The sequence below is a fragment of the Loxodonta africana genome, chromosome 2 (genome assembly GCF_030014295.1).
Source record: "Loxodonta africana isolate mLoxAfr1 chromosome 2, mLoxAfr1.hap2, whole genome shotgun sequence".
In the NCBI taxonomy this organism is placed as follows: Eukaryota; Metazoa; Chordata; class Mammalia; order Proboscidea; family Elephantidae; genus Loxodonta; species Loxodonta africana.
The window spans coordinates 135,833,371-135,860,208 of NC_087343.1; positions in this window are offsets into that span (position 1 = coordinate 135,833,371).

Genomic DNA, 26,838 nt, shown 5'->3' on the forward strand with positions numbered 1-26,838 from the left:
AAGTGAGGCTTTAAAGACCTTAACTTTCAGGGGCCACTTAATTGGCTGATTGGATAGGAAGAGTTTCTTCCTTTGGTGGAAAATTGGGGTACTTGGGCTCTTTGTGCATTATTTCACCCAAGTAACCTGTGTGCATTTCCAAGGGCCACCAATTCCCATGAAGGGTCACAGAGAAAGACTCTCTAAGGTTAGAAGGGGCTTTGTCATAGACTTCAAATCACAACACATGCATGATGCCTATGCTGGGAACATGGGTGGCCCTATCTCCTGTGCCCTCCCTTGGCTTGGGGCAGCAGAGAGAGCAGGGATCTGTTGTACACTTTCAGCCTAGAGAAGCCTGTGGACTCCTCTGCTCTTTACTTTGGGTGTGGGCTGTTATATGTGATGAGAACCAGGCAAACAAGAGAAATGCCAGGGGAGAAGGGAAAGACAGAGTTTAAATTTGTTTTTTTAGATAGACTGACATTAAGACTGTCTTATCTAGTGGGGGCAGCGGAGGTTCAGTGGTAGAATTCTTGCCTTTCATATTCGATTCTCATTCAACGCACCTTATATGCAACCACTACCTGTTTGTCACTGGAGGCTTGTGTGTTGCTATGATGCTGAACAGACTAGAAGAAATGTCTGGTGACCTACTTCTGAAAATAAACCAATGACAAACCCTAAGGATCACAATGGTCTAATCTGATGTTGTTGTACATGGAGTTGCCCTGAGTTAGGGCCGACTTGATGGCAGCTAACAAGAACAACAACAAGAGTCTAGTATGAAAGTGTATGGATGAGCATGAAAAAGGATGTTCCAAATTAATACACAAGTGGAAAAACCCCAAGGCCTCTCTTAAACTCCTTAGAGGATTAATGATAAACATATGCACTTAAATTATTTGCCAGTCTTAGCTTCATCAGGCACAAACACCCACAAATTGAAAGAAATTCACATGTGGTATATTTCCATACTGGCTATGCAAAGATAGACTGTAACACTGACCTAGGACAATGAGCACTAATTTCTCCTTTCTTTTATAGGCCACAGGGATTCCTAAACTTCCTTTGGTAAATACTCCAGTTCTATAATCCTTAAACCCTCATACCCACAGAATTCTTGTTTGTAAATCATTTTGCATCTGACTGCTACCCTTTGTGCTGGCTTTATCTTATTCTGTCTTCATTGTTAACAAAAATACTAAAAAAACCTATTTATTTAGGTACTTTAGAAATTTCTGGTTCCTTAATTCCTGTACAGTCTTTAGGTGATGCAAATGGCGAGCACACTCAGCTTCTAACAGAAAGGTTGACAATTCAAGTCCACCCAGAGATGCCTCAGAAGAAAGGCCCGGTTATCTACTTCTGAAAAATCAGCCATTGAAAACCCCATGATGCACAGAGTTACTCTGATACACACAGGCTAACCATGAGCTGGAGTTGACTCGACAGCAACTGTGAAGTTCATTTTCTAAATAAGGAGTTAGGTAACAATAAGAAATTTACTATATAACTCAAGAAACTTATTTGCAAAGTAGTCACTGACCTGTCACTGAAAATACCTAAGCAAGCTTGAATGACCTGTGTCAGAGGCTGAATAGAGGATACCCTTTTGCCATCCAAAATGGGCTCAGATTTTCCTCACAATTTCAGAGGGCCTTTGCTCCTGTCCTTACCCTTTCTCCTTAAAAATCCAACCAGAGACCAATCTCTCCATAAAGCTTTCCCTGGTTTCTCTTAGTCAGGAGGACTCCCTTCTCCTGAAGGCTGACGAGCCCTTGTTTATGCGGACTGTATCTTAGGACATTTAAGACGTTCTGTTTCATATTTTAATGTTCCTGGATGTGTGCTGGAAACCCTGGTGGTGTAGTGGTTAAGAGTTTGGCTGCTAACCAAAAGGCTGGCAGTTTGAATCGACCAGGCGCTCCTTGGAAGCCCCGTGTGGCAGTTCTACTCTGTCCTGCAGGGTTGCTATGACTTGGAATCGGCTCAACGGCAACGGGTTTGGTTTTTTTTGGATGTGTGTTATTTTGAAAACTACTTGAGGGCATAGCCTTATTTATCTTTCTTCCCTACTTCAGTGCCAGCGTAATTTTATGCACACATTACGTCCTCAATAAATGTTAGTTGAACAAATGAAAAAAGTGAATGAATGAATGGATCAACTAATACACAAATGGCATGTCATCTATACTGTCAAGGTCAGTGCATGATGGGGTAAAGGATAAATCCACCAGGTGCTTCTCGGAAGTCTATGGGGCAGTTCTACTCTGCCCTATAGGGTCTCTATAGGTTTATGGCCTCAGTATCCAATTCTAGGATACATTTTATAGATTGTACTTTTATAATGATTTTCTTTGCACAGAAATGATGAGATTTTCTCTTTGTATTATAGAATTATTCCAATTAGCAAATGACCCACATCGGCTATTATAATGTTAATAAATATGCCATTATCAGAGATTAAGACTCACTAATGAGCCTGAGCAGTGATGATAGAAGAAACGCTGCATAAAGCCATAATTTGGGTAAGATTAAAATAGAAATACCACTTTAATAACCTCTCTATATGGGGGAACTGAGATTGTATTTGAACTCAATATATTTTTGGTTTCTCATACAATAGCTTCCTCCACATAAGATTTGTGGAGGCAATGTTCTCTGCTTTTCTTGCAATATTCCATAGACGGCTTCACATTTACAGTATAGATTGTTAGTATTATGCCTATTAATCAGTATTTAGTAAGATAAATTAATAATTCCCCATTGCCTTCCCATGGAATTGTATTATAATTTGATTCCTATGACTTATTTTTGGTATTGATGACAATATTATTAAATAACTAAAAAATAAGAAAATATTAGAACTGATGCTTGTAATTAAGCTTCTATTTTAACATAATTGGAGGTTCACATGCAGTTGTAAGAAATAGTACAGAGAGATCCCCCACACCCTTTACCCAGTTTCTCCCAATGATAACATCTTGCAAAAGCATAGTAGAATGTCACAACCAGGATATTGACATTGACACAGCCAAGATACAGAACAGTTTCATCATCACAAAGATCTCTCTTCTTACCGTTTTACAGCCAAACCCACTTTCCCTCTTTCCTGCCCATTGGCAACCAGTAATCTCTTCTTCATTTCTATAATTTTGTCCTTTTAAGAATTTTATATAAATGAATTCATAGAGTATATAACCTTACAGGGTTGTCTTTTTTTTCACTCAGCATAATTCTCTAGAGATTCATCAAAGTTGTTGCATGTATCAATAGTTCACTCCTTTTTATTGCTGAGTAGTATTTTGTGATACAAAGGTACCACAGTTCATTTAACCATTCACCTGTTGAAGGACATGTGTGTTGTTTCCAGTTTTGGGCTACTATGAATAAAGCTGCTGTGAACATCTGTTACAGTTTTTGTGTGAACATGAGTTTTTATTCTGTAGTATAAATGCCCAAAAGAACAATTGCTGGGTTGTATGGTAGTTGCATGTTCACTTCTGTAAGAACTGCCAAACCATTTTCTAGAGTGGCTATACCATTTTACATTCCCACCAGAAATGTATGAGTAACTGAGTTTCTCTGCATTCTCACCATTACTTGGAGTTTGTTATTTTTTTTTAAGTCATTTTTTGATAGGTGTGTAGTGATGTATCTTTGTGGCTTTAATTTGAATTTCCTAATGATGCATGCTGTTGAACATCTTTTCATGTGCTGATTTTCATATCCTCTTTGGTGAAATATTTCTTCCTATATTTTGTCAATTTTCTAATTGGATTGTTTGATTTTTTTAACTGTTGGGCTCTGAATGTTTCTTATATAGTCTAGATAAAAGTCACTGTTAGTCATAATGTTTGAAAATATTTCCTCCTGGTCTATAGTTTGTCTTTCCATTCTTTTAACAAAGTCTTTTGCTGACTGAAGTTTTTTTAAAAAAAAACTCAATGAGGTCCAATTTATCATTTTTTTTTTTGTAACAGAGAGTGATTTTGGTGTCAAGCCTAAAAACCATTGCCTAACCCTAGATCCAAAAAGGCTCCTTTAAAAATTTTTTTCTAAACGTTTTATAGTTGTATGTTTACTTTTAAATCTGTGACCCATTTTGAGTTAATTTTGTTATAATGTATGAGATTTAGGTGATTATTATTATTATTTTTGCCTCCAGCACCTTATGTCCAAAAGACTATCCATCCTCCATTAAATTAGTTTTGTGCCTTTGTCAAAAATCGGTTGGGCATATTTTGTATGGATCTATTTCTGGTTCTTTATACTGTTCCACTGATCCTTGTGCCTATCTTTCTACTGATGTCACACTGTCTTGATTGCTATATCTTTATAGTAGATCTTAATATTGGGTATAATGATTCCTCTGGAAACCCTGGTGGCCTAGTGGTTAAGTGCTATGACTGCGAACCAAAGGGTTGACAGTTTGAATCCGCCAGGCGCTCGTTGGAAACTCTATGGGGCAGTTCTACTCTGTCCTATAGGGTCACTATGAGTCAGAATCGACTCAACAGCACCGGGTTTGGTTTTTTGGAATGATTCCTCCTAGCTTATTCTTCTTTTTTCAGGATTCTTTTAACTATTCTAGGACCTATACCTTTCCATGTAAATTTTCAGATAAGCTTGTCTTTATCCAAGAAACACTTTGCTGAAATTTTGATAGGAATTATGTTAAACCTATGGATTAATTTGGGGAGAAATATCTTCCAATCCATGAACATGATATGCGTCTCCATTTATTTAGGCCTTTGATTACTGTCATCATCATTTTGTAATTTTCAGCACACAGATTCTGTATATGTTTGGTTAAATTTATACCATTATTAATGGCATTGTGATTTTAATTTTGATTTCAACATGTTCCTCGATAGTATATAGAAATGTAATTGGTTTTTGTGTGTTGATCTTGTATCTTGTGACCTTACTGAACTCACTTATTATTTCTATGAGCTTCCCCCCCCTTTTTTTCTTAATTCCTTAGGATTTTTTCTATAGGCAATCAAGTCACTTGCAAATAGGTACAGTTTTAGTTCTTCCTTTTCAATCTATATGTGTTTAATTTCTTTTTCTTGTTTTATTGTGCTGTTCAGAACTTCCAGTACTATGTTGAATACGAGTGCTGAGACTAGACATCATTGCCTTGAGTCTTTCACCATTAAGGATGAAATTAACTGTAGGTGTTTTGTAGATGGACTTTATTAAGGTAAAGAAATTGCTCCTCTATTCCTAGTTAGTTGAGAGTTTTTATCATGAATGGGTATTATATTTTTCTTCATCAGTTGATATGATCATATGATATTTATTCATTAGCCTGTTCATATGGTGGATTACATAGATTGACTTTCAAATGTTGAACTAGCCTTGCACACCTGAATAAATCTTACTTAGTCATGGTGTATACTTCTTTTTATACATTGTTGGATTTGATTTGCTAATATTTGTTGGGAATTTTTGCATCCTAAGTTCATCAGAGGTTGGTCTGTAGTTTTCTTTTTCTGTATTTTCTTTGCTTTTTTTTTTTTTTTTTTTGGTTAGGGTGGTACTAGCCTCATAAAATGAGTTGGGAAGTGTTCCCTCCTCTTCTATTTTCTGGAAGATGTTGTGTAAATTTAGTATTAATCCTTTAAATGTTTTATAGAATTTTTCACTGAAACCATCTGTGCTTGAAGATTTCTTTTTCAGGAGCCGTTAAATAGCTAATTCAATTTCTTTAGTGGTTATAGAACTGTCTATTTAATCTTGATTTGAGCTGACTATTTAATCTTGACTCAGTTTTGGGAGATTGTGACTTTTTCAGCCCATTTCTTCTAAGTTGTCAAATTTATGAGCATAAAGTTGTTTGTAGTATTCTCTTATTATCCTTTTGATATATGCAGGATTTGTGGTGATAACCCCTGTTTTATTTCCTGATATTGTTGATTTATGTCTTCTCTCTTTTCATTTTTGTCAATCTTGATAGAGGTTTATCAATTTTATTGAGTTTTTTTTAAAGAACCAGGTTTTTGTGTCATTGCTTTTGTCTATTGTCTTGTTTTCAGTTTCATTGATTAATGCTCCTTTTTTACTTCCTTCTTTCTGCTTGATGGTATCGAAAGTTTATTTATCTATATATTTTATAAGCTAATGATTTCTGAATTGATGTGATAGGCCATAAATATGTTTTTAATTGTGTCAAATATTGAATAATCCTTGAATTGATAACAATGTTAATTAGTATTTAACTGTACATGGCAACAAAAAGTTTATATAGAAAACAGGAAAATTAGTTAATTGGCACATGGTAACTTAAAGTCTTAATTAACCTTCTATTTGAAGAGCTTCTGGGTACAAGTATTCTCTCTGAATCAAGAAACTCATATCTGAGGGAAATTTACAACACAACTCTAAATCGCTGTGCTCAGATATGTTGAGAGCTAAGAAAGTTCTACAAGAGGTCTTTCTTCCATGGAGGGACAGGGTAACTAGAGTAGAAAATAAACTGAAAAGAAATGAATTACCCACACAGGAAAGAAGTGATCTTTTAGCTGAAATATAGCTGGAAAATTTAGGTAGAGGTCTTGCACGAGAGATGGGAAAAGGCAGAAATGTTTCAGTCAGAGAAAGATCGCTCCCTAGTGAGAAGTAAGCTGCCAAAAAGAGCAGGGGTTTGCAACTGAGTTAAGTTGAGAGTAAGCATAGGGAGAAAAGAAGACCTTTCTTTAAAAAAACAAAATAAAAGTTTTTAAAGAAGTGAGGGGCAAGATTAGAAGTAGAAACATTAATTAATCTTTAGAAGTTTTATTATATCAACTTATATTTCCTGCCCTCTTAGAGTTTGCAATCTAGCCAATCTCTATTTTACAAGGCAGCTTTAAAGTATACACACTTAAAATCGCTGTTCATGTATTAGTTTAGATTTTAATTGCTTCACAGAGACAGTGTTTTTTAAAAATTCTAAATTACTAATTTGAAGCTTATATCAATTTCGGAATTTTAGCTAGTGTATCTACCTTAACAATCAGTTCTATTGTGCGACAATACCTTGGGTTTTCTATTGACTAGAAAACTGATAGGAAGCTAGGTGCTCATTACGTTTGCTAGAGTGCAAGAACAATATATAAATAAATATTCCATTTTTAAAGTTAGCTCTAGACATTAATTTCTCCCACTTCTCTGAAGACGCCATCTCTCTACTTTGATTTCTCTTCTTCCTTCAGCTCCCTAAATGTAAACTTTCCTCAGTGTTTTGTGTGCAGGCCTCTTCATCTGGGATGTCTGCTGCCCTGTCCACTTACTGTTCCCTCCCTGCTCCCTCCACCAAAGTCTGTCATACTCTCATGTTTACCTTCAAACCCAACTCAGAAGCTACCTCCTCTGGAAGGTCATCCCTAAGTACCCTTTCGTTTCAGTACCCTTTCTACTGTAGTTCTTAGTGCTCGTGTTAACACGTATTACATTACAATGCACTTTATTTTAGGAGCCCTGGTGGCTGGTTGGTTAAGTGCTCAGTTGCTAACCAAAAGGTTGGTGGTTGGAATCTACCAGCCACTCCTCGGGAGAAAGATGTGGTAGTCTGTTCTGTAAAGATTTACAGCCTTGGAAACCCTGGGGGGCAGTTCTACTCTGTCCTATAGAGTTACTATGAGTCAAAATACGCTTGATGGCAACGGGAAGGAGAAGATTGTACAGCATAGTACAGGACCTTGCTAATCAACGTGTGTCTGTAGACCAGCTGCAAGTACAGCCCCCGGAGCTTGTTACAAATGCAAAAGCTTAGGTACTACTTCAGATCTACTGGATCACAAATTGCATTTAACAAGACCTCCAGGTTATTTGTATACACATTAGAGTTTGAGAAACACTGGTGGAGAAGATAGAGAATTAAACTGAGAGCAAGGAGAACTAGTTTTTTATCTTACTTCATCCACTCACTAGTTGTTTGACACTGGGCAAGTATGTTATCTACAGATTTCTATTCTGCAAATCAAGGTTAGACTAGGTCAGTGGTTCCCACAGCGTAGTCCCTGGACCAGTATCATCAGAATCTCCTGGGAACTTCTTGGAAATGCAAATTCTACTGAATCAGAAACTCGTGGGCAGGGGGTGGGGGGACGAAGGATGAACCAAAGATGGGGGAGGGGGGGAGTTAAACAAACCCTGCAGGTGTTTCTGATTTGAGCTAAATTTGAGAACCACTGGATGATCTCTAAGGCCCTCTTCAACTTAAACATTCTACTGTCATTTGGAAATGCTTAAATGCCACAAGATCTTGATTATATATTTCTTTTTAGTTGAAACAGAATCATTATGCACTTTACACACTTAACTGGCATTGTTTTCATTCTCAAGTAGTGCCTTTGCTTATTTAAAAATATTTTCTTATATTATTAGAAATTTCAATTGAATTTTTCAAAAAAAACTCAAAACAGATACTCAAGTCTGATACAAAGGGAACAATTGATTTGATGACACAAGTCAGACAAAGAAACTCTGAGCTTACTACCTATTTAGAGATGAGATTTTAATCTGACATAATAGATTTTTTTTTTTCCTTTTGTAATTAACAAACCACACATTTTTAGTGCCGGAATGACTGGCTAGGGTCATTTTTCTTATCATGGTTCCCAGTGAATGCTAAGTCTGTTTCTCTCATCTAGTAAGAAGATCTGAATAAAGCAGACAATGTAAACTTTAATTCAGGTTAATCAGAGATCAGAATGCCGTGATTGCATGCTGAATTGTGAATCATTACACAGCTGATAGGATTCGGTAAAGAAACATGAAGGCACTAGCTTCCCGTCTGGTTTGAGCAGGATGAAAGAATTTGGCTTCATTTGAAATTCTGTCAAGAACAACACAGACAAGCACTATTTTTACCCCCTTTTTTTTTTATCTTAAGAAAATTCATACTGTAAAAACCAAAAAGTCTGCATTTTAAAAGGAGAGAAGAAGTGGGCACATAACCCAGTAGCTCAGTTTTCATTATGCGAAGCTGGTAAGATTGTTTTTATTTTGGGGGCCAGGGATCAAAGCACCCACCAACGGAGCTTAAAGGGGCATTGTTTTTCTGGAGTCTAACAGTGAAGTATTTGCTATATGTAATAAAATAGTAGTGAAGTATTTGCTATGTGTAATAAAATAGTAGTGGGAAGATTATGCATTTGCATACTTTAGGCATAATTTACTTTAACCATTTCATTTTGGTCATCTCGCACAGTGCTGTTAGTCACTGGCCAAACCTCTATTATCTAAAGCACTAGATAAATGCTACAGGACTCTTGTTTTTTTCTCCTAAAGGTGTTTATTCCCTCGGCCTTTTGAGCCTTGGTGAACAGAACAATTCCACCAGCATTTCTGTCCAGATTTTCAAAGCAAGAGCTCCATTTTCACGAGAGCAAACTGGCTTTTTGCCTCTTACTTTGCAGAAAACAATTTATTGGCTTTAAGCATGAATCAAAGGAACTTTAAAAGTAGGAGGCTGTGAAAAGGGAAGGTCCTTGAAAATCTGGCCTGAATGTATTGCTGATGGCTATAAAAGCAATAGGATTTTGAATTCTTTACGATACTCATCTCTCTAACCATTCTACTTCCCCAAAGGAAACATGTGCTTGGTTATATGGTGGCAGATTGGGCTAAGGATGAGGTGTGTGGTAGGGGAAAGGATGTGAGAATGAGACAAGCTGGTTAGTAGGAGATAAGGTGGTGAAATAGGCTCTGCGGAGAATATGCTCAAAGAGGCATCCAGCCAAAAGAATGCCCCAATCAGATGAAAGAGAAATAGGAGAGAGAAGGGAGGCATGATACAGGGAGAAGGGGCAGAGGAGGAAGAAATGGAGGAAAGGAGGAAGAAAACAAGGTGCAGAACAGAGAAGAGAAAAGGATCAAAGGGAATGAGAGAGAGGAGATGGGAACTGAGGAAGAGCCAAAATGGGGAGAAGGCAGATATGGGGAGATGGAAAGAGGGAGAGTGGTGGGATGGGGGTGTTTTTATCTGAGAAGGGTTCTCACAGGTGTGGTCCTGGAGGTTTTGTTTAATGAGATTATGATAATTGCACAGGAGGCGGCCTACAGAAGCTTCTCCCTGGCACATACCTGGCAGATGCATCACTGGCATGGATGAGATTAACTGAGAGCCTGGGGCTATTCTCCTGAGATACGCTGTTTTCCTAAAGCAGGAAAAGCCACAAACTGAAATTTCTCTGCTGTAGTCATTTTTTTTTTTTTTTTAAGTACAGTCAGGAGGATTCTGCTCCAGGACTGTCACATCCTAACTGTTGTTTTAGTTAGGTGCCTTCGAGTCAGCTCTGACTCATAGTGACCCTCTGTACAACAAAATGAAACACTGCCTAACTTCTGTGCCATCCTCACGATTGTTGCTATGCTTGAGCCCATCACGGCAGCCATGGTGTCAATCCATCTCATTGAAGGTCTTCCTCTTTTTCGCTGACCTTCTACTTTACTAAGCATAATGGCCTTCTCCAGGGACCGGTCCCTCCTGATAACATGTCCAAAGTATGTCAGACAAACTTTCACCATCCTCATCCCTAAGGAGAATTCTGGCTATACTCCTTTCAAGGCAGATGACACGAACTTGCTTGCTGAAAGTGAAGAGGACTTGAAGCACTTACTAATGAAGAGCAAAGACTATACACTTCAGTATGGATTACATCTCAACATAAAGAAAACAAAAATTGTCACAACAGGACCAATAAACAATATCATGATGAAGAGAGAAAATACTGAAGTTGTCAAGGATTTCATCTTACTTGGATTCATAATCAATGCCCGTGGAAGCAGGAGTCAAGAAGTCAAATGACAGCTTGCATTGGACAAATCCGGTGCAAAAAAACCTCTTTAAAGTGTTACAAAGCAAAGATGTCACCTTCAGAACTAGGGTGCACCTGACCCAAGCCATGATATTTTTAATCACCGTTGTGAAAGCTGGGCAAAGAATAAGGAAGACTGAAGAAGAATTGATGCCTTTCAATTATGGTGTTGACGAAGAATATTGAATATACCAAGGACTGCAACATCCTAATTACCTTAGAAAAATGCCTCAGCCTCTATATAATTATGTTTCCCATCACCCTTCCTATAATGGATTTAGGCCTGTGCAGAATGTGCTAATACACATAAGGGCTTTCCCTTGTTTAGGATTTACATGAGTCCCCCTGTTGTAACATGGAGATGTCTGTCAGTCTTCCTCACAGCTTCATGTTTTCCATACAAAAATTGTAAACTGTATTTTTTCAATATTTGTTTTTAGGACATAGGTTTAGTGGGAAATATTAGGACAGAAGTCCACATATTTTCTTGGCTTTATCTGTGGTGTAATAAAATTGAATTTATTTTTGTCCAACTCTACCATGAAGTTTATATCATATATTTATTAATCTCTTTGTTATGTGAAGGGGTAAGTTTGCTGAAGGCAATGGGGTTTATAGTAGAGGACCATACCATATTTCTCTTCCTAGCTATTTCGTACCTGTTTACCACAAGAAAAAGTAATGAGCTGAGTATCACCTGATGTAACAAGGATGACATATTCTATAAATAAAAATATCCCTTATTGCTTTTTCATAGTTTTTTTTTTCTTTTCAGCTTATGAACTAGCTTAACATCCTTGATGACTTGTTACTTATAATATTCCATTATATTTTCATTTGTTTTCAGGGAGTTCCCCTGAAGTCCTAGAAAATAAATGACTCCCAATAAAACACCAGTTAAACACATTCTGAAAAGCCTTTGATTTTTGTTAGAAGGAACTCGAACACAGGCAATTTGGAATGGATTCAACACAAGTGTGAATCATCAGTGTGTAATCCTTGAGAATACATTGAAAGAAAAGTCTTTGCAGAAGAGAAAGTACCTTAAGATAATCTTGTAGCATCTGGCTCACACCTGGAAAAGTAAATTTTCTATTTTAGCCCTGTAATAATTTTAGAAATCTAATGTGAATTGTCCTTGGATTTTCCGTTTTCTTATTCTGGACTCTATTTCCAAGAACAAATATAGTTTGACTGTTTTAACCTTTTTATGCACAGGTTAATACCAAAAGTAAAAAGTTGTTTCAAGTATTAATCAGATTACACCATGGCATTGTCTCTCATATAATAGCCAGAGTTAGCTGTGTGACTATCCAAGTCTTTGTGTTGTGATGTTGAGCAAGTTTGTAATCTTGACTATAGTTAGGCTATACAGTCTGTAGCCTAAGAGCGTGAACACACCTATCCCCAACATTTGTATGTACAACAATAATATGCACAGGAGTAACATATTTAATGCTTTCTGAATAGTGGAAAACGTTACTAAGGGTCAGCACAGTATGGACTTTGTTTGTCTTATTTTATATTGTCATGATTTCTGAACATGATTCTAATTCATTGCTTCATTACATCAATTAAGGTACATAGGAAGGCATTCAACAGGCTTTTTTTTTTTTTGCACTGCTTTTTGATTCATCAAGAAGCCCTGGTGGAGCAGTGGTTAAGCACTTGGCTGTTAACTGAAAGGTCGGCAATTCAAACCTACCAGATGCTCCCCTGGAAAAAGATGTGGCAATCTGCTTCCATAAAGATTACAGCCTTAGAAACCTTGTGGGGAAGTTTTACGCTGTCCTACAGGGTCGCTATGAGTTAGAATTGACTTGATGGCAGGATTTTTTGGGTTCGATCCATGAATTCTTAAATTATGCGCCTATAATAATTTTGCTGAAAGGTGAGAAACATCTAGACAACAGCTAATTTTTTCCAGATGATGTCAAACAAGGAACTTGTATATCTAATTTTCCCTTTATCTTTATTGATGGAGCCCCTGCTTTTCATCTCTCCTTCCTAAACTCCCTGCTTATGTATGTCCTACTCACTCAGCTCTCTCATGTAGGCTTGCTCATGTGAAGCCATAAACAGGTCTACACATGTATGTTGTGTACACACACATAACTAAATGTTTTGCAACTAGCTTCACATACTGTCTTCTTTTTTGGTAAATTTTATCCTGATATTTTTGGCCCTTATTTTACCACAACTAGTCTAGGCCAGTTGTGAAGGAGGCTGAGATTGGGCTCAGTATTCCCCATTCTTTCTTCATCATTTCTCCCATCTCTCCCTCCTCTCACTTCATCAGTGCTCTCATGGTGTACCTCCAGGCTACCTCTTCCCAGAACCACTCTTGGCCTGCCCAGCTTTGTTGTCTGTACACATGCAAATACCCTGGGAAACATCACATATTTCTGAATCTTCCCTAGTCATACAGTGCATCAAAATACATCTATTTTGTGTCAGAGGATCTTGATCTTTGATAAATGACAAGAGAAGTAATGAATTCATCATAAAAACACTTCTACTAATTTGCAAGTCAGGTAATTTGCTCACCTTTGCAGACAGTATGTTTTTCCCCAGCTGTGCACCTCTTTCTTATCTTCCAGGACTCTGCTCACATGTTACCTCCTCAGAAAGTCCTTCCTTTACCTCTCTCCTTTACTTATTCGCTATTCCATCACTGGGTTTATTTTTTCTCACAGCATTTAAATTTTTTTTAAATAATTTTTGTTGTGCTTTAAGTGAAAGTTTACAAATCAAGTCAGTATCTCACATATAAACTTATACACACCTTACTACATACTCCCATTTACTCTCCCCCTAATGAGTCAGCCTGCTCCCTCCTTCCAGTCTCTCCTTTCGTGGCCGTTTTGCCAGTTTCTAACCCTCTCTACCCTCCCATCTCCCCTCCAGACAGGAGATGTCAACACAGTCTCAAGTGTCCACCTGATACAAGTAGCTCACTCCTCATCAGCATCTCTGTCCAACCCGTTGTCCGGTCCAATCCATGTCTGATGAGTTGTCTTCGGGAATGGTTGCTGTCCTGGGCCAACAGAAGGTTTGGGGACCATAACCGTCGGGATTCTTCTAGTCTCAGTCAGACCATTAAGTCTGGTCTTTTTATGAGAATTTGGGGTCTGCATCCCACTGTTCTTCTGCTCCCTCAGGGGTTCTCTGTTGTGCTCCCTGTCGGGGCAGTCATCGGTTGTGGCCGGGCACCATCTAGTTCTTCTGGTCTCAGGATGATGTAAGTCTCTAGTTCATGTGGCCCTTTCTGTCTCTTGAGCTCATAATTATCTTGTGACCTTGGTGCTCTTCATTCTCCTTTGATCCAGGTGGGTTGAGACCAGTGGATGCATCTTAGATGGCCACTTGTTAGCATTTGAAGACCCCAGACACCACACTTCCAAGTGGGATGCAGAATGTTTTCTTAATAGAATTTATTTTGCTAATTGACTTAGATGTCCCCTGAAGCCAAAGTCCCCAAGCCCCCTCCCTTGCTCTGCTGACCTTCGAAGCATTCAGTTTATTCAGGACACTTCTTTGCTTTTGGTCCAGGCCCGTTGAGCTGACCTTCCCTGTATTGAGAGTTGTCCTTCCCTTCACCTAAAATAGTCCTTATCTACTATCTACTCAGTAAATAACCCTCTCCCACCCTCCCTCCCTCCCCCATCTCATAATCACAAAAGAATGTGTTCTCAGTTTAAACTATTTCTAAAGATCTTATAATAGTGGTCTTATGCAATATTTGTCCTTTTGCATCTGACTAATTTCACTCAGCATAATGCCTTCCAGTTTCCTCCACGTTATGAAATGTTTCACAGATTCGTCACTGTTCTTTATCAATGCGTAGTATTCCATTGTGCGAATGGAATTCATCTATTGATGGACACCTTGGTTGCTTCCAGCTTTTTGCTATTGTAAACAGTGCTGCAATAAACATGGGTGTGCATATATCTGTTCGTGTAAAGGCTCTTATTTCTCTAGGATGTATTCCGAGGAGTGGGATTTCTGGGTTGCATGGTAGTTCTATTTCTAACTGTTTGAGTTAACGCCAGATAGATTTCCAAAGTGGTTGTACCATTTTACATTCCCACCAGCAGTGTATAAGAGTTCCAATCTCTCCGCAGCCTCTCCAACATTTATTATTTTGTGTTTTTTGGATTAATGCCAGCCTTGTTGGAGTGAGATGGAATCTCATTATAGTTTTAATTTGCATTTCTCTAACGGCTAATGATTGAGAGCATTTTCTCATGTATCTGTTTCTCATGTATCTGTTAGCTGCCTGAATATCTTCTTTAGCAAAGTGCATGTTCATATCCTTTGCCCAATTTTTAATTGGGTTGTTTGTCTTTTTGTGGTTGAGTTTTAACAGAATCACATAGATTTTAGAGATCAGGCACTGGTAGGAGATGTCATAGCTGAAAATTTTTTCCCAATCTGTAGGTGGTCTTTTTACTCTTTTGGTGAAGTCTTCAGATAAGCATAGGTGTTTGATTTTTAGGAGCTCCCAGTTATCTGGTTTCTCTTCGTCATTTTTAGTAATGTTTTGTATTCTGTTTATGCCTTGTATTAGGGCTTCTAACGTTGTCCCTATTTTTTCTTCTTCCATGATCTTTATCTTTTTAGTTTTTATGTTTAGGTCTTTGATGCACTTGGAGTTAGTTTTTGTGCATGGTGTGAGGTATGGGTCCTGTTTCATTTTTTTCAGCATTTAAATTTTTTATTGCAGCATTTTATGTTTCTAGAAAAGTGCATAAATCATAACTATATAACTTGATAGGTTTCTATACAGAGAACATACCTGTGTTCCCTCCCGGTATATTCAGATGTAGAACGTTGCCAGCATCCCAAAGGCCTACCCTGGTCCCTACTTTGAGTCATTACTCTGCTTCCACACCAAAGATAGCCACAATCCTGACATCTGCACCATAGATTAGTTTGCATATTTTTGAACCTTTTGAGGTGGAATACGCTTTTTAGGTTTGGCTTCTTTAACAGAATATAACGCTTATGAATTTCATCCACGTTGTTTCACGTAGACATAGCTCATTTACTGTCATTGCTGTTATTCAATTGTATAAATATATCATAATATATTTCTCCATTTTACTATAAATCTATAATCTGGGACTATTATGCATAATACTGCTATGAACATGTTTGTCCATGTCTTCTGATGCACATATGAATGGATTTCTATTGGGTATATATCTAAGAGTGAAATTTATAAGGATATAGAATAAGAATTTTTCCAGTTTAATATATACTACAAACAACTTTTCCAGAATAAGTTTACCAGTTTACCTCCTTAGGGTATGAGAGTTCCACATCCTCACCAATACTTGGTGTGAATAATCTTTTACAATTTTTAGCCATTCTAATGAATGTGTTGTTATATCCTACTGAAGTTTTGATTTTCATTACCCTAATGACTAATAAGCTTTAGCACAGTTTCATATTTTTTTTGCCAGTTGAATATTCTTTTATGAGTGCCTGCTCAAATTTCTTGTCTTTTTTAATTGTGTAATCTGCCTTTTCCTTACTGATTCATAGGAGTTCTTTATATATTCTGGATATGAATCTTTGCAAGGTGCGTGTTTTGCAAACATTTTTTCTCACAACTTGGCTTAACCTCTTGCTGTGTTAATGATGTCTTTTGATGTTTTCTGTGTTAATGATGTCTTTTGATAAATAGAACTTCTTAATTTTGATGTAGTCCAATTCATCAATCTTTTCCTTTATGATTAATGCTTCTGTGCTCTGTTTTAAAAGTATCTTTCATCCCTCAAGGTCAGGAAGGTTTGTTTCCAAGCTGTCTTCTAGAAGCATGGATGCTTTACCTTTTGCATTTAGAACTACAATCCATCTGGGATTGATTTTTTAGTATGATGTGAGGTAAGAATAAAATTTCACTTATTTACATATATGGATATCCAATTGACCCATCACCATTTATTAGAAAGACTGACTTTTTCTCACTTCTGGGCAGGGCCATTTTTTTTGTCATAAATCAAATGTCCATTTAGGTGTAGACTTGTTGCTGGGTTCTCTGTTCTGTTCCCTTGATTTGTTTCTCCTTTCTTGAATACCATGTTGTTTTAATAATTGTAGATTTATAATATGTCTTCATATCCACTAGTATAAATCCTTCAACTTTGTTCTTCTAAAGACTGACTTGGCTGTTTCACACCTTGCTGGTTTTTCTTTTATTGATATTTCCAAACAGAACATGAGCATTATAATAAAGAAAAAATAAATACCAATACTTCTCATGAACACAGATTAAAAAATCTAAAATATTTTGTATGAGAGATTGGCTCAATTTATAAACTTTCACTTAAAGCACCATAAATATTTAAAAAAAAAAATCTGAAATAAAATTTAGCAAACCACTATATCCAGCAGACTTCTACTTAAAAATACGCTTTCCGAAGCAGGACGGACTGCTGCTCACAAGCATGGGCAAGCTGTCAGGTGTGTCTGTGCCTCTTTTCTGTATTTTGTAATCTTCATTCATTATTGTTTTGTGAGATTCAAATGAGATAATGAATGTTAAGCACTTGGAAGAGTGGCACACAGTAAGCTAATAAAAGTTGGATATTATTGTTATGCCTCTATCATAGCACCCTTTCATTTGTCTCCTACTGTAGTTCATGATTTGCCTGTATATCTTCTTTGGAAAATTATAAGCTCCATAGTAGTACCGACCTTGGCCTAGGCAAGAGAGGCCCATGCCTCAGGACCCATACTTTAGTGAGCACTGTCTATCACAGACACCAAAACGGTAACTTTACGTAAAAACGCATGGGTACATAGTCACTTGAGATTCAGCCCTGAACACTGACACAATGCAGCTGTCACCCTAAAACAACAGCTTTGTGATTATGTTTTTCTGCTAAAGTAAAGGTAAGATTTGAGGGGAAAAGGTGCTTAGGGAAGAGAAAAGACAAAATTATTGTCAAATCCTTCCTTTTATGCAACACAAATACAAAATATTTTTGCATAACAAAGAAGAATATCTCTGTAGTGCCAAGATCTCTTTTCATGCTTTGGGTTCTAATTTGTGGCTCTGGAGGTATATTTACAAGAGTTACTCGTGGTGGCTGAGGAACATTCTGCAATATTAAACAATCTATATATATGTGAGTCTAGGATAACATAAGAAGCATAACATGTGGGTCTAGGCTAACATAAGGAGCATAACATAATCAACAATCTGATAATGTAATAAATTCAACCTGGTGGTGCAATGGTTAAGCACTCGGCTGCTAACCAGAAGGTCAGCAGTTTAAACCCACCAGCTGCTCAATGAGAGAAAAGACATGGCGATCTTCTCCTGTAAAGCTTTCAGCCTAGGAAACCATATGGGGCAGTTCTACTCTGTCCTAAAGGGTCACTATGAGTCGGAATAAACTGGATGGCACACAACAGCAATAGGAGTAACATGCATGAAGTCAGTTACTAATTCTTTACATTGGCAGTGAAAGGGATACTCAGTGCTAGAATTGCACAGTTTTATTTTTATAAAAAATATTTAATAATTAAGTTTTCAATATGTAAACATTTTCAGCTTTACTTAAGTAATTTTGATTTTCAAAGTTAGCTTGTAGCTTTTAAGTATTTAGACATATGGTATGTGGGCTTCCATTTGTCCTCTTGCCAGGACCTGGTGAATTTAAGAGATGGACCTCTTCTTGAGATCTAGGACCGTATCTCATTCACCTCGCTAACCGTACAAATGCCAAGCACAAAACTCCGCACACGGTAGGTGCCCTCCAAAATGTTTAACTGAAAAACATATCCTTGTTGAGTGAACAAGTGGTAGGATTCTCAGATATCTTAGAGCTGGTAGGCTTTTGACACACGGGGTTGCCATGAGTAGGAGTTGACTCACGGGCAACTAGTTGGTTAAGCTTTTTGACACTCCTAAACGATCCTTGTGATATTTAGGCACTATCTACTCCAGCTTTGAGTAAGGTCACTGCCGGCTCAGAATCCACCAAGAAACGTGCTTCTTCCCTCTTAACCACTTCCTTCCCCATTAGCTCAGGCACTGCTGCAGAACCCATCTCCTGGGGCTATCAGATTAAACCAAGCAGGAAAACTGGTAGAAAGGTTAATACCATTGGATTCAAAACTTGGCCTGGTTTAAATTCAAGAGCTTACTTGCTAATTTTAGTCCTAGGACAGAATATTCAAAAAGTAGACTATGCCTCTGCTTAAATAATCATTCTTAATGATGATGTAAAGTAAAATAAATTAGTTTTAAAATGTTCTGGAGACAGACAAAATTTTCTTTTAGCCTTTTGGTTTGTGCAGATGCCCACTCAGACAGGGTATGGATGAATATAGCCACTCAAAGGTGCCTTTTAAGGAAAAAAATCAGACCATTACAATTTTGGATTTATTACAAAATGTAAAAAATATCATATAGACCTCCCACAGAGTTAATCTGAATCAACTCAACCAATTTTTGCTTAACCCTTGTGGCATTTCTCTTTCTATTAACTCCCTTCCTGCCTCCTCCATTCCCTCCTCACCTCATCAAAAATATTAAAAATATACATATAATAAAAATATAATAAATTTGATTGTAAATATATTAATTTTTTTTAGTGCTTTGGTCTAAATTTTTTATTCAGGTTCACCATATTTTTGTTATACTGGCACATGGTACAGCATTCATTGTGGAATTGTAATCCTTATTTAGGGAAACTCATACCACACGTGATATTTTCTTTTCTGAAACAGTTGAAAATACTCTCGCGTGTTTCGACTCTCAGAATGTCTCTACTTTGGGATTTTAATGGCCTTTCTGCTTTCCAGCACTTCATCTCGTATTGAGTAAAATGTACTTTTGAAGCCAGCAAATAAGAACAATAATTGCCTCCATGTTTATCAACTTGGAGTCTTGCAATCTTGTCTTTATCTTGCATTTTGCCACTTAAGGCAAAGTCAAGCACTTGCAGTTTGCTTATATTTATCTATTGCCTGCCAAATGATCTTCTGTCCTCCCCCCTTGCCCAACCAGGATAAGAAAAGGAGTTTAAGCTATTCTTACTAGATGCCTTTATTTGGTTATTTCATATTTCCAATGCTTAGTTTTTATCCATAAAATTAAAAATAGATGTGAAAGTCATCTTTGTTTTTGTAATTAAACCCTCATTTCATTACACTGGATTTCAGCGGCAGGACTTAATGCATAACCTTCCTCTTATGATCACCACGCTTTATGATTCCTGCCATCATTACTTCCATGTTGGAGAATGGTGGGTTTTACTTTTATTTTATTATTTTTTTTAAATGTATGTCCCTACTGTTCTTTGGAAAGTGGCCATTGTTAACGTGGAGGTTGTTCCATACTTCCAAGTTTATGTTTGCCAGATGCTCTAGAATAAATGATTATTTAAAACATATTTGAATCGTTCTTTATTCTTCCATAGCTTAAGTTTTGAATCCAAAAATTAATGACTTTAAAACATTATTTTCTTCTTATACATTTAAAAAACAGTCTCATGTATATGCAAGACTCTTTTTTCTGTCCCTAGACAAAGTTGGGACATTACCTCCACTACTCCAGTAGGGTCCCCAGGATGCTGGCAGAGAGCTGGTGTATCACCAGTTTTCTGAGGCCCAGAGAAGGAAGTGTGAGAGCTATTCCCAGGCCACAGGTGGGCATCGTAGGAGCCTCTGCTTCTGTGGTCAGAGGGGCAAGGCTGAAGGCTAAACTTGTACTTCAGCTCACCCCCGCATCAGATAGCAAACAAATGTCGCTGTTCTAACAGCAAAAAGAAGCTGTTTACTATGCCGATGCCTTTTAAAAAGGAAGCGCTTTCGGTTACCAAAGCTCTATGTTTCTGGGCAAAGATAACTGCAGGATGTGCTGATTCTTTTCTTCATCCACAAGCTTTTTTATTCTTATAAATGTCTCTGTTATCATATCACTAAAACTGTCTTCTTGTTAGATGCCAGTAACTTTCACAGAGACATAAGCAAGCAAGTAAGGATGAGAAAATACCTAATTAGTGGACCTCAGTAGGAGTCAGAGAAGTAAGTACGTAATTGTAGGTGTGAGTACAGTCTGAAAGTCCAAGTAAACTACCAAAGGATGAGGTAATCTCTGTATGCTGTCAGGATAGCAACAAAGGTCCAAGAGAAATAACATCATGGCTCACCCTACAAACAAGCAGGGTGAGTTACAAAAATACAGGCAGGAGCTTAAGGGCAAGTGAGATGCTTGTATATACAAAAAATAATATTTAAACACACACACACGCACACACACAACAAAACAAACTGGTTGCCTACCAGTCAGTTCCAACTCATGGAGATCCAATGTGTGTCAGAGTAAAAGTGTGCTCTGCTGGCTTTTCAGTGGCTGTAATCTTTTTAAAGTAGATTGCCAGATGTTCTGAAAAAAGTAGTAAACCTCTCTCCCAAGGTGTCTCTAGTCAGACTTGAACCACTAACTTTTCAGTGAGCAGCTGAGCATGTTAACCACTTGCATCCCCAGGGACTTCTTCGAATAATAACAGGTAATTTTGTAATCGCCTAGTTTAGTCCCCAAAAAGCACTTTTGGCTCCAAGCTGAATGAAAGGTACTGAAACCAATGCAGGTATGGTAGGGGTGTTTTTACACACACGCACACACACACACACGCCTCTTGAACAAAGCTGATTCCTGCCTTCAACTTGGATCCGTGATTGCGTTCATTTCAGAAGAGGCAGGAAGGACTGGGAAAGGGCATGGAGTTGGACAGGGTATGCAAAGCTTAAAAATGTAAACATCTTTAAAACTCATTAAAAATGTTTGTAAGCCAAAGTGAATTCATATGCAGCCACAGCTACTGGCTATGACAGGTTCAATCACTGGGTCCTTCAGTCCATACCGGTATCGAAAGCTGGGGCTCTCTGCTGACTGAAGTCACGTGGACACACAAGGAGAGAGAGTCACCGTTTTGCACATGTGGAAATCTCAGTTTTAAAATGCTTTTTCTCCGAAAACAAAGTTCTTTGTACCTTGTTCTTTCAGACTGGTTGACATCAATAGTGTAAAAACCTTTGGCTCTTGACTTTGTCCTCTTGACTGTTGAAATCTCAAAACAATAAAGGACTCGGTACACAATCCCAGTGTATTTCAAAGTTGAATTGAATAATCTTTGCTTCCAGAACAAGAAAAATGCATTTAAGATTGCAAGAAAGCATTTTTTTTTGCCTTATGAAATTAGTGTAAAAACATATTTGGGATTTTATATTAGAGGGTGGGGGAAATCAGGTAATACAGAATCAAAAATATATATATTTTTAGCCCTAAATAGAAAAAAAAGCAGCATATAAAAAGAAAGCTGGAAGAGTTAAAAGTATCTTTTAGCATATTTCTAATTTTAATAAAAAGTAGCCAAAACAATGGACTCAGATTTACCAAGGATCACGAAGATGGCACAGGACCAGACTGCGTTTTGTTCTGTTAAACGTATGGTCAGTGTAAGTCGGAGCTGACTCGACAGCGTCTGACAACAACAACAATGCAGGATGTGGCTGGTTTAATTCTTTGCTTGATAGATGGGAAAACGTCACCCAATTCCTCGCCTTTCAAAACGTGGCCCACGGGTTGGAGCATTAGCATCGCCTGGGGCCAGTTGCTGTGGAGTTGACTCTGGCTCTTGGTTACGCAACGTGTGTTCGGGTAGGACTGTGCTCCCTAGAGTTTTTGATGGCTGATTTTTCAGAAGTAGATCGCCAGGCCTTTCTTCTTAGGTGCTTCTGGGTGGATTGAAACTTCCAACCTTTAGATTAGCAGCCAATTGCGTTAACCGTTTGCACTACCCAGGAACTCCCACTACCTGGAAGCTTGACAGAATAGAAGAATCTTGGGCTCCACCTTGTACATACTGGATCAGAATTTGCATTTTAATAAGATCACAAGGCAATTTACGAGCACTTTAAAGTCTGTGAGACACTGAGTTAAATGAACCATTCACCAAAGGGAACATCAAGTGGGATTTGGAAGGCTGCCCTTCCCCATAGCAGTCACATATAAAATTGCAATCTAATTAAAAACTACGCTTGTTGTACACGTATGACCTCAAGATCAGTCCCTAATACTCCCTTCAAACATTCTGGAGCCATCACACATTTCTTAACTTTTACACGTCTTTCTCTGACATGTTTCCTAGAGTAAATACTTTTATTTTTTGGCGCAGATTCTTTTGACTTCGACTTTGGAAATTTGAATAACAGCTTTGAAAAGATAACAGGGAGAAGTACTAATGAGGGTTCTGTACGAAAAAAAGTTATACAAATGGAAAACACGGCAGAAATACAAAAGAGCCAAAGAATGTGAAATGGAGGAACAAATATCTATCTTTTTATTATTTATATTGGAAATAGATTTATTCTTTATCTAAATACAAAAATGAGGCATGCTAATAGTTTTTGCTAATTAAAAAAATGGTAAATCCTCAAATAATACATAAAAGTAGGAAGAAAATATAGATATGTCAGAAACACAGTTGTGAAGGGATAAACTACTTTTGTTCTTTTATCTGCCTAGTACCTACTTATCCTTTTCCTGGTAACAACACTACCAATTTTCCTTATAGAGACCAGACCCCCTGACCCCTCACCCAACTCTTGAGACACATGCTCCAGGTAATACCCTTCAGGGGTGGAGCATGTGACACAGCACTCTGGCCTAAGTCAATGAGCATCTTACATTTTCTGGAACACAGTGGTTGATTTGTAAAAGGGCATACGTCTCAAGTTAAGTCAACCAGGCCCCATGAACCCAGAGCTTCCCACTGAGTAATCGGACTTTCTCTACTGCTGAACTGGGGAGGAAGAGAGGCAAGGATGTGGCAACTGTCTTGCCAGCATAAGGGGAGACCTAGCTCTGAATACAGAGCCACCACAGAGAAGGCAGAACAAAGACTTGGAAACAGAGCGAGAGAAAAACTGACTCCTCCTGACTCTGAAGTCCTGATAAAGAAGTGCCTTAAATCAAACATAAATCCTACATTTTTCATCTATATGAGCCAAAAGATTTTCTTTTTGCTTAAACAAGTTTTTTCTTTAATATTGTGAAAATCATATTTTTAACAGTAGTAATAAAACTAAAATAATAGTGTCTTGGTTTCATAGGGCTGCTATAACAGAAATATCACAAGTGGGTGGCTTTAATTATCAGAAATTTATTTTCTCACGGTTAACTACAAAAACACCATGTTGCCTTTAAGTTGATTCCAACTCATAGCGACCCTATAGTACAGAGTACAACTGCCCCATAGAGTTTCCAAGGAGTGGCTGGTGAATTCGAACTGCTGACCTTTTGGTTAGCAGCCAAGCTCTTAACCACTATACCACCAGGGCTCCTTCTCACAGTTAGGAAGCTAGAAATCCAAATTCAGGGCACAGGCTCTAGAGGAAGACTCTCTCTTGGCTGTGGGGGAAGATTCATGTCTCCTTTCAGCTTCTAGTTCTTGGATCCATGGCAATCTTCCTGTGGTATGGCATCTATCATCTCTGTCTGTGCTTGTTTTTTTCTGTGCATATTCTGCTCCTTTAGTATTTTTTCCTTCTAAATTTTATCTAGTTTGCTGTTGTTGAGAATATGCACAGCAAAACATATACCAGTTGAACAGTTTTTACATGTACAATTTAGTGATATTGATTACAGTCTTTGAGTTGTGCAATCATCCTCATTCTTCTTTTCTGAATTCTTCCTCCCTCATTAACACAAACTCACTGGCCCTTAAGGTTCCTATCTAATCTTTCTAGTTGCTGTTGTCAATTTGATCCCATATAGATAGTTCTTACAAAAGCATAATGCTCAAGGCAGACTTTTTTCACTAGTTAAGCTAAACTGTAGTTCAGCTTTAAGATGACTTCAGGGGATATTTTCGGTTTAAAGCTTAAAGATTATCTCAAGACAACAAATTCAGGAGCTCATCCACCCTCCATGGCTCCAGAAAGTCTAGAGTCCATGAGCATTTGAAATTCTGTTCTGCATTTTCCCCTTTTGATCAGGATTCTTCTATGAAATTTTTGATTAAAATGTTCATTAATGGCAACTGGGCACCATCCAGTTCTTCTGGTCTCATGACAGAGGACACAGTTGTTCAAGGAGCCAATTAGCCACACATTTCATATCCTCGTCCTATTCCTGACTTCCCTACTTCCCCTGTTGCTCCAAGTGAATAAAGACCAATTGTGTCTTAGATGGCTGCTTGCAAGCTTTTAAGGCCCCAGGCACTCATTGCACAACAAACGAGGAGGTAGAACAGAAGCACTAAACACGTGATCAGACCAGTTAATTAACTGGGATGTCCCACGAAACCATGACCCTAAACTTCCAAACCAAGAAACCAAATTCCATGAGGTGTTCACTTGTTCATAAGCAGCTTCAGCAGCTACTCTTTTTCTTTGTCGTTGTTGTATATATATCACACAACTTGCCAATTCAAACTTTTACATGTGTACAACTTATTGACAGCAATTACAATAATCAGCTGTATAACCCTACTATTAATCAATGCAATTTTTCCATCATGTTAAGCCCCTTTCGCTGCACCCCCGCCCCGCCCCATTAGCCACTAATAAACTTTGGCCTCTATACATTTGCCTTTTCTTGTCTTTTTATGTAAGTGAGGTCATACCATATATGCCCTTTTGTGACTGGCTTATTTTGCTCAACATAATGTCTTCAAGCTCCATACAAGCTTTTATCAAGACTTCATTTCTCCTACTGGCTGAGTAGCATTCCATCGTATGTGTTGTTGTTAGGTGCCGTTGAGTCAGTTTGTTGTATTATGGTGACTTGCATGTTTCTGTGATACTGGAAGCTTTGCTACTGGCATTTCAAATACCAACCGAGTCATCCTTGGTGGACAGGTTTCAACGGAGCTTCCAGACAAAGACAGACTAGGAAGAAGGGCCTGGCATCTCCTTCTGAAAAAGTTGGCCAGAGAAAACCTTATGAATAGAAGCAGAACGTTGTCCATTGTATGTGTGTGCTACATTTAGTTTATCCATTCATCTATTGATGGGCATTTCCCCCCACATGTCTGTCAGTTTGTCCTACTGTGGGGGTTTGTGTGTTGCTGTGATGCTGGAAGCTATGCCACCAGTCTTCAGATACTAGCAGGGTCACCCATGGAGGACAGGTTTCAGCTGAGCTTCCAGACTAAGACAGACTAGGAAGAAGGACCTGGCAGTCTACTTCTGAAAAGTATTAGCCAGTGGAAACCTTATGAATAGCAGCAGAACATTGTCTGATATAGTGCTGGAAGATGAGCCCCCCAGGTTGGAAGGCACTCAAAAGATGACTGGGGAAGAGCTGCCTCCTCAAAGTAGAGTCGACCTTAATGACATGGATGGAGTAAAGCTTTCGGGACCTTCATTTGCTGATGCAGCATGACTCAAACTGAGAAGAAACAGCTGCAAACATCCATTAATAATCGAAACCTGGAATGTACAAAGTATGAATCTAGGAAAATTGGAAATCATCAAAAATGAAATGGAACGCATAAACATTGATATACTAGGCATTAGTGAGCTGAAATGGACTGGTATTGGCCATTTTGAATCAGACAATCATATAGTCTACTGTCCTGGGAATGGCAACTCGAAGAGAAATGGTGTTGCATTCATCCTCAAAAAGAATGTTTCAAGATCTATCCTGAACTACAACGCTGTCAGTGATAGGATAATATCCATACACCTACAAGGAAGACCAGTTAATCCTACTATTATTCCAATTTACGCACCAACCACTAGGGCCAAAGATGAAGAAATAGATTTTTATCAGCTGCTGCAGGTGCGCCTGACCGAAGCCATGGCATTTTCAATCCAATTTTCCCAGCACCATTTATTGAGAAGACACTTCTTCCTTCATCGAATGGACTTAGCACCTTGTCAAATATCAGTTGACCATAGATGTGTGGGTTTAGTTGTGGACTTTCAATTTTATTCCATTGTTCTATGTGTCTGCTGTTATACCAGTACCAGGATATTTCAATTACTGTAGCTGTAAAAAACAAACAAAAACCAG